The sequence below is a fragment of the Hemicordylus capensis genome, chromosome 1 (genome assembly GCF_027244095.1).
Source record: "Hemicordylus capensis ecotype Gifberg chromosome 1, rHemCap1.1.pri, whole genome shotgun sequence".
In the NCBI taxonomy this organism is placed as follows: domain Eukaryota; kingdom Metazoa; phylum Chordata; class Lepidosauria; order Squamata; family Cordylidae; genus Hemicordylus; species Hemicordylus capensis.
In genome coordinates this window covers 457,095,583-457,106,723 of record NC_069657.1, presented here as the reverse complement: position 1 = coordinate 457,106,723, position 11,141 = coordinate 457,095,583, and positions in this window count along the sequence as shown.

The window sequence follows — 11,141 nt, the reverse complement described above, 5'->3', positions numbered from 1 at the left end:
ACGCCGGTTTGAGAGAAATCACGGCAAGGCACGGAGGGCAGCTGGATTTTGGCCTGTGTGCCGCGGGGGGGGGGGGGGGGCTATCTTAGTCTAGCCTTCTCTGGCAACTGCGGAAATGCACCCCCAGTCTGGTAGATCTTGTGTACTTAATGAGGGAAGCTGCGGAGGCTTCCAGGAGGGAGCTGGGTGGCCCAGGTCAGAAGCAGAGGGCTGGTTGCTTCCTTGCTCAGACCCAGCAGGGCCGCCCCCTTCCCGTCTGTTTCAGGGCAAGCATGTTGGGCAGCAAGGACAAGGGTTTGTTTTAATGTGGACGTCCAACAGAGTAAGAAAGACTGTTTGCGTAACATTTTTGAAACACTTGAGTGTGGTTTTTCACTGCGAAAAAAATAAAGTAACTTGCACAACACGGATTAGAGATAATTGAAGTGACATGACTTTAAACATGGCTTTTTTCTTCCAGTTGTCTGTTTACTTGGGCTTGGGGGAGTGCTAGGCTCAGTGTGGTTTTTTGTTTTTAATAAATGAAATAATTCAAACCTTCCTTGCTGGAATCCTGTGGCTGCAAGGAAGCTGCAGTGCACATGTCTGAAAAGCAGTAAATAGATCAGCTGTGGCTGCTGCTGCTGCTACTACTCCATGTCGGGAGCAGGAAGAAGGCAAAGACGTCAAGTAGCCCTGCGGGAAGAAGGCTGTGCTGAGAAAGAGGTGGGACTCCCGAGGTGGAAGCCTCATGATGCCACGATACACTCCCAAGGTCCGGTGGCAGAATGTTGTGGCAGAAATGAGAGATTTCCTCAGGTTTTAGCGTGCTTGGGCATTTGGGGTGGGGGGAGGCAGCTGGTAAATGGGATTTTTCCCTAAAAACAAAACAGGGTACAGAATTCCTTTTTGCTCTTTGCCAATGCCAACCCTAACCTTAAATCTTTTAAACCTTTCAAGACCTTATGTAGTACCGTTTGCTTCACAAAAATAAAATAATCTTCACAACATGGATCAGTCAGAATAAAAGCAACGTGTTATGAACCGTCTAATAATACCTTTAAAACTCTGGGGAAAATGACTACTAGAAAACCAAGATAAATACCATATTTGTGTGATGCCTTCCTGGTAAGCCTCATACATGGTTTCCCCCATAATTTTGGTGTGTTGAATCTGTTCATCATTTGAATTGAAGACTTAAGAAAGTTCACAACTTTTGGGCACGGCACCCCAAACTGTAGGACAGCGTCACTTGTAGAAGATGAGAATGGAGCATACTGGCAGTTTCAAAGCTCCAACTTGGAGTTAAATTTGTAAGACACATTTTGGCCAAACAGTCCTCAGGTGGCTTTATGTAGCCTCTGCTCCTAGCTGAAAAGCAGCTCTGTAACTGCGGAGCGCGCTAACTTGGTCCTTGTGGAAACCTCAGCAGTGCCTGGGCAGCTGTCCTTTCTTGATCCCAAAGCAGTGGCCACCAGGAGGCAACATCCGTTAAACATTTTTTACCCATGCGCAGACATTTTCATTCTCCGTATTGCTTTTTGTTACGCAATTTTAGTCTGGTCACTTTAATGTATGACATCTCTTTCTGCTGCTGTGAACCATGTTGGATTAAGGTTTGCATTCAAGGTGGCAGAGAGATGATAATCCTAGAGCAGTCCAGCAGCAGCAGCAGCAGCAGCAGCCACAGTATAGTCTAGTAGCCCTGGAGGGCCCCCTGGCTGAGGACCCCTGCTTCAGAGTACTGTGGGACTTGGAGCAGCAGTGAGCCAGGTCCACTGTGGAAATCTTGTGGCAGCCAGTCTCTGGCTTTGGGTGGCGGCGGGTCACGCAGAGGCCTTTGTGGTGCTAGAGGAGTCCCTGGACGGTGCAAGCTGAGCGGGTTGTGCCTGCCAAGCCTGCCTTATGGGTGCTGTCTGTGCTTGGACCAGACTCTGGAAATCCAGATGCTGGGCTACTTCATCTGCTTGATCCAAGGGCTCCTGAAGGCCACCCTTTCTGGAGTTCCCTGTAGCCCCAACCTGCTGTTTTAGCACTTTCCCTATAATGTGGGGGGAATTCTCCCAGAAGAGACGGCGTGGCTTGGACATTCGCGCCAGCCCAACGATGCAAGCAACCTTTGTGCTTTGGGCAGAAGCAGTGAAGAGGGATGCGAGCGGGGAGATGATCCCCTGCAGCCCTAGCAGTGGGGTGGAGAACCACTTCAGGATCCCCCGCAAGGACAGCCAAATGCCCTCGGCTCCGGAGCCAAGGTGGCTTCTCCCCGCCACCCCCACGCATGGTCTCTCCTGTGCTGCTTAAGGAAGGTGGGTGCACAAAGAACAGGCCGGGATCGGTGCCCACGATCCAGGCAAACAATGCGGGGGGTGGGGTGGGGTGGGGGACCCAGGTGCAGGAGGGGTGACTGAGCATGTGCCTTGAGTTCCCCCCCCCATCATGAGGCCGTGGGTCTCCAGCCTGCTCCTCTTAAGTGGTGACAAGAAGGGACATACAGATGCAAACTGGGACTGCAGTGCTCTGGGGAGAGTCTGTGATTCCACATGTAAGTTAGAGCTGGGATGGCGATCGCCCTCGGTGGTGGGACGTGCGTTTTCAGCTGTGTGCCTGTCTGTGGCATGGATGGCGTGTGCCCTTGGCGCCCCTGGGAAGTGCAAAGGCCCTTAATTTCTCTCTGAGCTACATTTTGGTGGTTGGGGAAGCAGCCAACTCGGATTCTTCAGCAAAGTTGTGTGGGGTTGGTGCTGGGGGGTGGGTGGGGGCGAGGGGGGGGATTGTACCCCAAGGTAGGTAACCCAGCTTCTGCTCCAAGGAAAGCTGAAAGCCACTTACATTAAACAGAATGGCAAATATTTGCTGCACAAATTAAACGGGCGAAGCTTTTGCCCATCATTTCTTCATTCCCCATGGCAGGGACATCTTCACTTGCGACATGGCTTTATCGAAGGCACAGGAGGCGGCGTGTCAGTAGCTATCTCAAGCCTGGCAACCCCAACCCCGCCAAGGGGACTGAGGCAGCCTCCGTGAAGGAGGGTCTTTCAGCCCTTCCCGCCCAATGGCCGTTTTCCTGATCTAAATGCTCCTCCTCCCTCTCCTGTGGTGAGTGAGAAAGAATTCAGGTCAATTTGTTTCCCTCGCAGGACCGAACAATTTGTTTCCCTCGCTGGGGATGGGGGAAATCTTGGATCAGGGAAACTGCAGAGCAAAACCTACCCCCCCCAATGGCTGCTCTGGTCAAATCCGGCAGCAACTGTATTAAAATCGAATCAAGGCAAGGAGGAGAGAGGTGACATAGGAGTCTGCCTCCCACTGAGTCAGACCCTTGGTCCACCCAGCTCAGTATTGTCTGCTCTGGCTGGCAGCTGCTCTCCGAGGTTTCCGGCAGGCAGGAGGACTCTTTCCCAGCCCCACTAAGATCCTGCCAGGGAGCAAACCCAGGGCCTGATGCTCTTCTGCTGAGTGATGTCCCTTCCCCGCCGCCACGCAGCAGCCCCTGAGCGGCCAGGCCCTCATCATGGGTCCCCCCAAGGCAGCTCTCTTCCTCCTTTCCCCGATGTCCTCGACTTCTGCTGCTGAGATCCTCTGATAAGCTTCTGGGGGGCGGAGTGTTCCCTGGAGCAGCTTCAAGCTGCCTGCTGACGGGGAGGCTCTCCCTGCCGTCCCCAGAGGTGGCTGTAGCAGCCGTTGTTGCTGGTGGGAGAAGCTCTCCCAGTCCCAGAAATGTGCAGGCAAGACTGGCTTAGGAAATGTTCTGGAATTCCTTGGCTTTGTGTGTGTGTGTGTGGGGGGGCGCTAAGCCCATGAATCCTCTGGGGGGATGCCCCCCTCCCTCCACCCCCGTCAACTCTCTTCTGCTGTGGAGGGACATGCAACTGGTGGGGGTGATTTCAAGCTGGGCAATGGCCATTGGGCAAACTTCCCAGCAGCTCCGTCCTGCCATTTCCCTGCTCAGGCTTGCAGCCTCTCGGGGTTGCTTTCCATTTCCCAGCCACGCTCGGGCCTGTCACTGCCTTCCCTCCCATCCCGTCTGGCTCACACTCCCAGAGTCTGACCTCGTCCTCCTAGTGGGACGTGCTGTGGCGGGCTGTGGAGCATCACTGCGCCCTCATCCTCTCCGGACCTGAGCCTGCCTGTGCCCAACACGGAGGCCTTCAGGGCCCAAAGGGGCTGGCCGGGAGGGGGCCAAAGCACTCGGCGGACCAGCTGCCAGCGAGCCCCTTGGCCCTGCAGACGGGAGGGATCTCGGCTTTCCCGGCTGGTTGGCAGGGGTCTGCCCCAAGGAGAGGCTGCGGCTTCTCTCTCTGCTTCGGCTTCTGGAGGCGGCAGGGGGTCCTGTGCCTGCCTGCTCACGTGCCCGGTCCGCCCGGTCTATGTGGGAGGCTCACTGGGACCTGCTAGGTGTGGCCGCCTCCTCATGGAGCGCTGAGGGCGTCAGGCTTCCAGAGTCAGCAAGCTGCCTGTGGGCGGCACGGGCTGGGGGTCCTGCCACCACCTCTTGTTTGACCCCACCAGACTGCCGAGTTCCTCCGCCCTGAATGTTGTGGAGACGGGACTGCCTTTCTCTATGGAGAAGTGGCTGGACCTGTGGGCGCTCCTTCCGAGTGGCCCAGGGAATGCCAAGGCCTGGTATTCCAGAAGGTGTGCCCGTGAGGCTGGCTGCCCCTGCCCCTCTCCCCACTCAGCAACTGCTCAGGAGACGCGGCAGTGGCCTGCCAGTGGCCTGTTTGTTGGAAGTTAAGGACTTTGCGCTGTCTCTTGTCTCAGACAGTGGAGGACAGACTAGTAAGTCAGAGGGCTAGAGAGTCAAGACATTGGTCATCCCTTCTCCACTGCTCTGACACTATCCCTTTGGATATGTAGATTGCTAATCTCAGGGACTAACTTCCTTCCTCTCTCTCTCTCTTCCCTACCGGCCCTTCTACCTTGTAACATGGCAAGCCTCTCTCCCTGCACCATATGTGCAGAGAAGATGCAGAATCCATCTGCCTCCAGCTAGATAGACAGATTAGAGATCCTAACTCCTCACTTTCCTATCTAGAATGGAGTTCCTTAATAAATGCCTTTTATATTGATTTGAAACTATGAATTGGCTCCAAGTTACTTGACTCTCAGGATACACGCATGCCTAACTATGTTGTGCCTCTGTGCACTCTGCTATAATGAGAAAGGGATTCTCTCACCACAGAGAAATTCCAACACTGTTGACATGTGTGGCCTGATCCAAGGGCAGAGGAGTTCGAGTTCCAAGGAATCCTGGGAACTGTAGTTCAGGGAGGGGACCCTGGCTTTCACACCAAGAATGCTCAACCCCTCCCTCCCCAGTTCCCAGGGGTGTAGCTATAATTGAGCGGATGGGTTCAATGAACCCGGGGCTCCCCCAGATCCTGAAGCTCCCCCCTCCCCGCTTTTCTTCATTATCTCCTTCACTCTGAGGGGCAGCCAGGGGAGGGGGCAAACACGCACCCCCCCTCTAGCTACACCCCTGCCGGTTCCCAATGTCCCTTGGGGGAAATTCATCCCTGTTAGCTTCGTTTAGACTTGTTGGTCGTGCAGATGTGACCTAGAACTGAGCAAATGTCTTTCAGGGAGCTCTTTTATGGATTAGATGCTACAGAATCTATCGCCTTGAGAGATTCCTCCTGCTTGGTCTGTTGCAGTGGTTTGCAAGCCTCCTGCCCAGCGGAAGCCTTTCACGCCGATGGTTTGGTCTGGTCTGGTCTACGTGTACCTGGGCCTCCAGCTGAAGATGCTCTCGCGCGGGGGGGGGGGGGGGGGCTCTTCCAAAAACTCAGTGGAAGGGCAGCTGCTTTGCGTGCAGAAGGTCCTCCCAGGTTCACTTCCCGGCAGCATCTCCAGACTGGGCTGAGACAGACCCCTGCCTGAGACCCTGGAGTGCTGCTGCCAGTCAGTGCAGGCAAGACTCAGCGAGATGGACCAAGGGTCTGACTCAGACCTGTGGGTGATGGGCAAGCTGCTCTCTTTCCAGATCATGATGGCCGGCCAGATGGCCACCTGAGGAGCCCCAGACGAGCTTCCAGGGTTCCCCCGCTTGATCCCTCCTCTGGCAGCTGCCTGGATCCAATTTGTGCTCTAGAGGGTGGCAGCCGAGGTGGTGCGAGAGTGACGCTGGCTGCTGGGGGGCAGCCCAGCCGTCTTGCTGCTCCTTGGCACCCACTGCTGCCTCTCTCAGGAGGTGCCAGGGACGCTGCCTGAACTCATGTTTGGACTGAGGTGGATCTGCTTGCTGGCCCTTCCTTCCTTCCTTCCTTCCTTCCTTCCTAGGGGGGCTGAGCCAGTGTCCTACTTACTGAGTCTGACCATTGGTCTGTCTAGCTCATGAGTGCCTACTCCAACTGGCAGCAACTTTCTTCTAGTGTTTCAGAGAGGGTTTTCTTTCCCCCACCCTACCTAGAGTTGCTGCTTGGGGCTTGAACCTGGGACCCTCTGAGTGAAAAGCATGCATTTTACCACTGAGCTACAGCCCTTCCCTAAGCAATCCTCTGTTTGTGAGTATGTGTTAGCTATGTGTTTTTAGATACTAGCGGCACTCTCACCTTCTCCCAGTCCGCCTGTGTTTTTTGACCCATGAGTCCTGTCCTGTAACCCCGATGGTGGTTTCCCTAAGATAACAGAGCTGCACTTTGCACATGCTCAGAGGCTCAGGGTTGAGGCGTCACCTGCCTGGGGTCCCCCCAGCTTGTGCCAGGATAGTGTGTGCACAAGCCAAGCCCATGCCGGTTGGTCTGAACCTTTTGCTGCTGTGGCGATCGCCTTCCTTTCCCTGAAAGGCCCCTTGTTTTCGGAGCCAAAGGGAGAGAGAGAGAGGGTGGCAAAAGTGCATCTGGTGGAACTTGCTTGGTCATCAGAACGAGGTGTGCTAGCAGCAGCCCCAACAGCTGGGGAAATGTTGACCTTGGCCTGGCCCGCTGGAGCAAATGGAAACCCAGCAAGCCCACGAGCCTGGCCTGCTCCCGGCCCTTTGCCTGATGGCTTCTCTTCCTGCTGAGGCAGCAGTGCCCGCAGGGGATGCTGGGTTGACCGAGGCAGGGAGGGGGAGCCTCCCCTCCAAAGGACGGGTCTCTGTGTGAGTACTGCACTGTGCACGTTTAGAGTGCCCCATGTGCCATTCTGGGCACCGTATCTCGAAAGAGACACTGTTGAACTGGAGGAGGTGCAGAAGAGGGCCACCAAGATGACCGGGGCCTGGAGCACCTTCCTTACCAGGCAAGTCTACACAGCCTCTGGAACATTTTCGTTTGGAGGAGAGGCAATTGTGGAGAGTCATGAAAGAGGTGCGTAAAATTAGCACGGAGTAGAGAGTGTGGGCGGAGAGAATGTTCTCTTTTGTGCTTGCTTGCCATTAGAACCAGGGGTCATCCCATGAAACTGACTACCAGAAATGTAGGGCTGACAAAAGGAACTACTTTTCCAGACAGTGCATTATTTTTTAATTTTATCTTATTTATATACCACCGAATACATGCATCTCTAGGTGGTGTAAACAATCCAAAATACAACAAATAGGAGGATAAAAACAATTAACACAACTTCACTGAATAAAAACAAAACAATTTCACAGAATAAACAGCCAGGAGCTGAGCTGGTCGATGGTAGGGGAGGAGAGCTGGTCTTGTGGTAAAGGGAAAGTGTGCCATCAAGTCGATTTCGACTCCTGGCGCCCACAGAGCCCTGTGGTTGTCTTTGGTAGAATACAGGAGGGGTTGACCGTTGCCTCCTCCCGCGCAGTGTGAGATGATTCCTTTCGGCATCTTCCTAGATCGCTGCTGCCCGATATAGTTGCTTCCCATCGTTTGGGAAACATACCAGTGGGGATTTGAACAGACAACCTCTGGCTTGCTAGTCAAGTCACTTTTCTGCTGCACCATTAGGTGGCTTGCAGTAGCAAGCAGGAATTGTCCCTGTTGCTAAGCAGGGTCTGTCCTGGTTTGCATTTGAATGAGAGATGACATGAGCACTGGAAGACATTCCCCTGAGGGGAATGGGGCTGCTCTGGGAGGAACATCTGCTTGCTTGCATTCAGAAGGTTCCCAGGTCCCTCCCTGGCAGCATCTCCAAGATAGGGCTGAGAGAGACTCCTGCCTGAAGCCTTGGAGAGGCCACTGCCAGTCCGGGTAGACAATATCGAGTTGGATGGATCAAGGGTCTGACTCAGTATATGGCCGCTTCCTCCTGCCAAAGGGCCATAGGAATGCATGGCTTGATGCGTTCTATGGCTCTTTGGAAGGAATCAGGGCTTTTCAGTGGGCATTCCCTGCCATTCATTCTAGTACATTCCTTAGAGCCTCAGCTTTGCAGGCAGAAGGTTCCAAGTTCCCTCCATAGTCTCCCATCCAAGTGTGAGCCAGGGAAGACCCTGCTTAGCTAAGGGGACAAGTCATGCTTCCTACCACAAGACCAGTTCTCCTCTCCAGATGCAGGAGCAGAAGGAGGAGAGCTGGTCTTGTGGTAGCAAGCATGACTTGTCCCCTTAAGCTAAGCAGGGTCTGCCCTGGTTGCATATGAATGGGAGACTTGATGTGTGCGCACTGCAAGATATTCCCCTCAGGGGATAATGGAGCCACTCTGGGAAGAGCAGAAGCTTTCAAGTTCCCTCCCTGGCAGCATCTCCAAGAGAAGGCTGAGAGAGAGACTCCTGCCTGCAACCCTGGAGAAGCCGCTGCCAGTCTGTGAAGACAATACTGAGCTAGATAGACCAATGGTCTGACTCAGTATTTCGCAGCTTCCTGTGTTCCAGGAGTGAGAGATTTCTAGGGTGAGGGAGGTGTGGGGTGGGTGGGTGAGGGGAGGGGAGGGGAGGGGAGGGGAGGGGAGGGAGGCTGCCCAGAGACGTAAGTTTGGGCAGGGTATAAATTAGATAGATAGAGAGATCAATCAAGTACTAGTGTGCAGATGCTGTACGTGGGCTAAGCTCGTCTTATTTACTTGTTTGTTTTCCTGTGTAAACCACTTTGAGAACTCCGTTGAAAAGCGGTATACAGTGGTCCCTCGACTTACAAACTACTCGACATAAGTATTTTTCGAGTTACAAACGGCAGTTTTAGATCCGGTTTTAGATCTGTTTTTTTCGACTTACAAATTTTTAGATGGGGTTTCCTCGACTTACAAATGTTTAGATGGGGTTTCCTCGACTTACGAATTTTACATGCGGTTTCCTTGACTTGCCTGCCTGTTTACTGCCTGTTTATTCTTGAAAAGAAATGTTCCTGTGCAGTTTGCAAGCCTTACTGGGGGTCTGGGTCTTTTTTCTAGGCTCCGGAACGCATTAATCTGTTCCCAATGCATTCCTATGGGAAACCGCTTTTCGACTTACGAACTTTTCGACTTACAAATGTGCATTCGGAACGGATTAATTTCGTAAGTAGAGGGACCACTGTATAAATATTCGCCAGTAGTCGTAGGAGAGTCGAGCCCGGCCCCTTCAGCTCACCAAGCGCGGACTCTGCCCCCAAACGATGGGCCCGTCCGTGGCTGCCTCTGTCCCCCCGGCCCAGGAGCCCTGGCGAGGAGGGCGGTGGCCCTTGACTCCCGATGCTGCGGAGGTGCTCCTGTGTGCCTTGCTGAGCCGCTCTTCTAGCCCTGTGGTGAATGCAGCACTGGGCCATGCGTGGAGGAGCCGGAGCCCTTGCGGCCCGCTGCGATCTCATGGCCACCACCAGGAAAGGAGGAAGGGAGAGAGTCCGCATTTCGTCTCCCGGGACTTGGGCAAATGCAGGGGCGTGACTCTCAGAGGGCCAGGGGAGACAGTCGTCTGGGGGCCCACTGCCTGGGGAGGGGCCCCAGGGGCAAGCCACATGACTGACTCCCCCAGCCACGCACCCGCCCGGGCTTCCTTCAGTTGTATTCCTCCTCCGAAACTGATGTGAGTGTTACTCTGCTTTTTATTACCACTATTCAGCCTCATTAAGATTTCTTTACTTCATGAGCTGAGCTTCAGTGAGGGGGGGGACCCATTTTAAAATCTTGTCTCTGGGCTCACTCCAACCTTGCTACGCCCCTGGACAAATGGATCTGGCAACCAGCAGCCAGGAGCAGCTTGGCCTAGGAAGCCCTGTGGAATTCTCTGCCACAGGACATGGTGATGGCCACTCGCCTGGATGGCTTTAAAGGGGGCTTGGACACATTCATGGAGGACGGGTCTGTCTGTGGCAACAGGCTACCTCCAGACTCAGAGGCAAGATGCAGGGGAGCAGTGGCAGGGGAGGGGGCATGCCCTCAGCTCCTGTCTGTGGGCTCCCCAGAGGCAACTGGTGGGCCACTGGGCGAAACAGGAGGCTGGACTAGATGGGCCTCCTTGCAGGGCCTGATCCAGCAGGGCTGCTCTTATGTAAGCTGGACAGGGGTGGGGGAGGAGGCACAGCTGCCTCTGCTTCCCGGAGCTCCGCTTGCTCCTTTCTTTCCCGCCCTGCCGGCTGCCTGCAGGCTGGCCATTTGTCAGGTAGAGCTGTGCAGTTTAGTGCAGAGTTCACTTAACGGGCACTGTCCCCTTGCCCAGATCCCATGGGAGGGGGCAGGTGCCTTGCTTCCTGGGGCCCTGGGAAACAATCCCTCCCCCTGATCAGCTTGTTTGGGGGTGATTTGTCCCCCTCACGCTTGGCATCCCTGGAGAGCACGGAGGGAAAGCGTTACCAGCCGCTCTCTTGGCAGTGGCTGAAAGGGCCTGTTGTCTTGCTTCCTTGCTTATGTAAAGGCTCCTTGGGTTGCTCTCAGGTCTGCTGGCTTCAGCACAGACGGCTGGGTGTGGAAGGAGTGCGGCGACTTGGCCGGCCCGGCCCAAGAGGACGGGATGCCTCGGGGGCAAAGGCCCAACGGGGTTGCTTCCCACTCATCCAGGAGAGGCACGATCCAGCCGAGGTGGAGGCTTGCGCAGAGGAGCTTCCTGCCGAACTGTGCCCCGGGAGGGAGGCCTTTCTGCCTGGCATTTCTGCCACCCTTGCTAGCATCCTGAATCTGCCACCCGGGACGTTCAGCTCACCTGGCCTCACTGAAAGGCCGTACCTGTGGACCAGATGTGGGGCTCAGTCTCCCTTTTGTCTCTCTTGGGGCCTTTCTAGCCAAGTGGTTGCCGGTTCGAATCCCCGCTGGTCTGTTTCCCAGACTATGGGAAACGCAGACTGTTTCCCAGACTATGGGAAACACCTCTATCA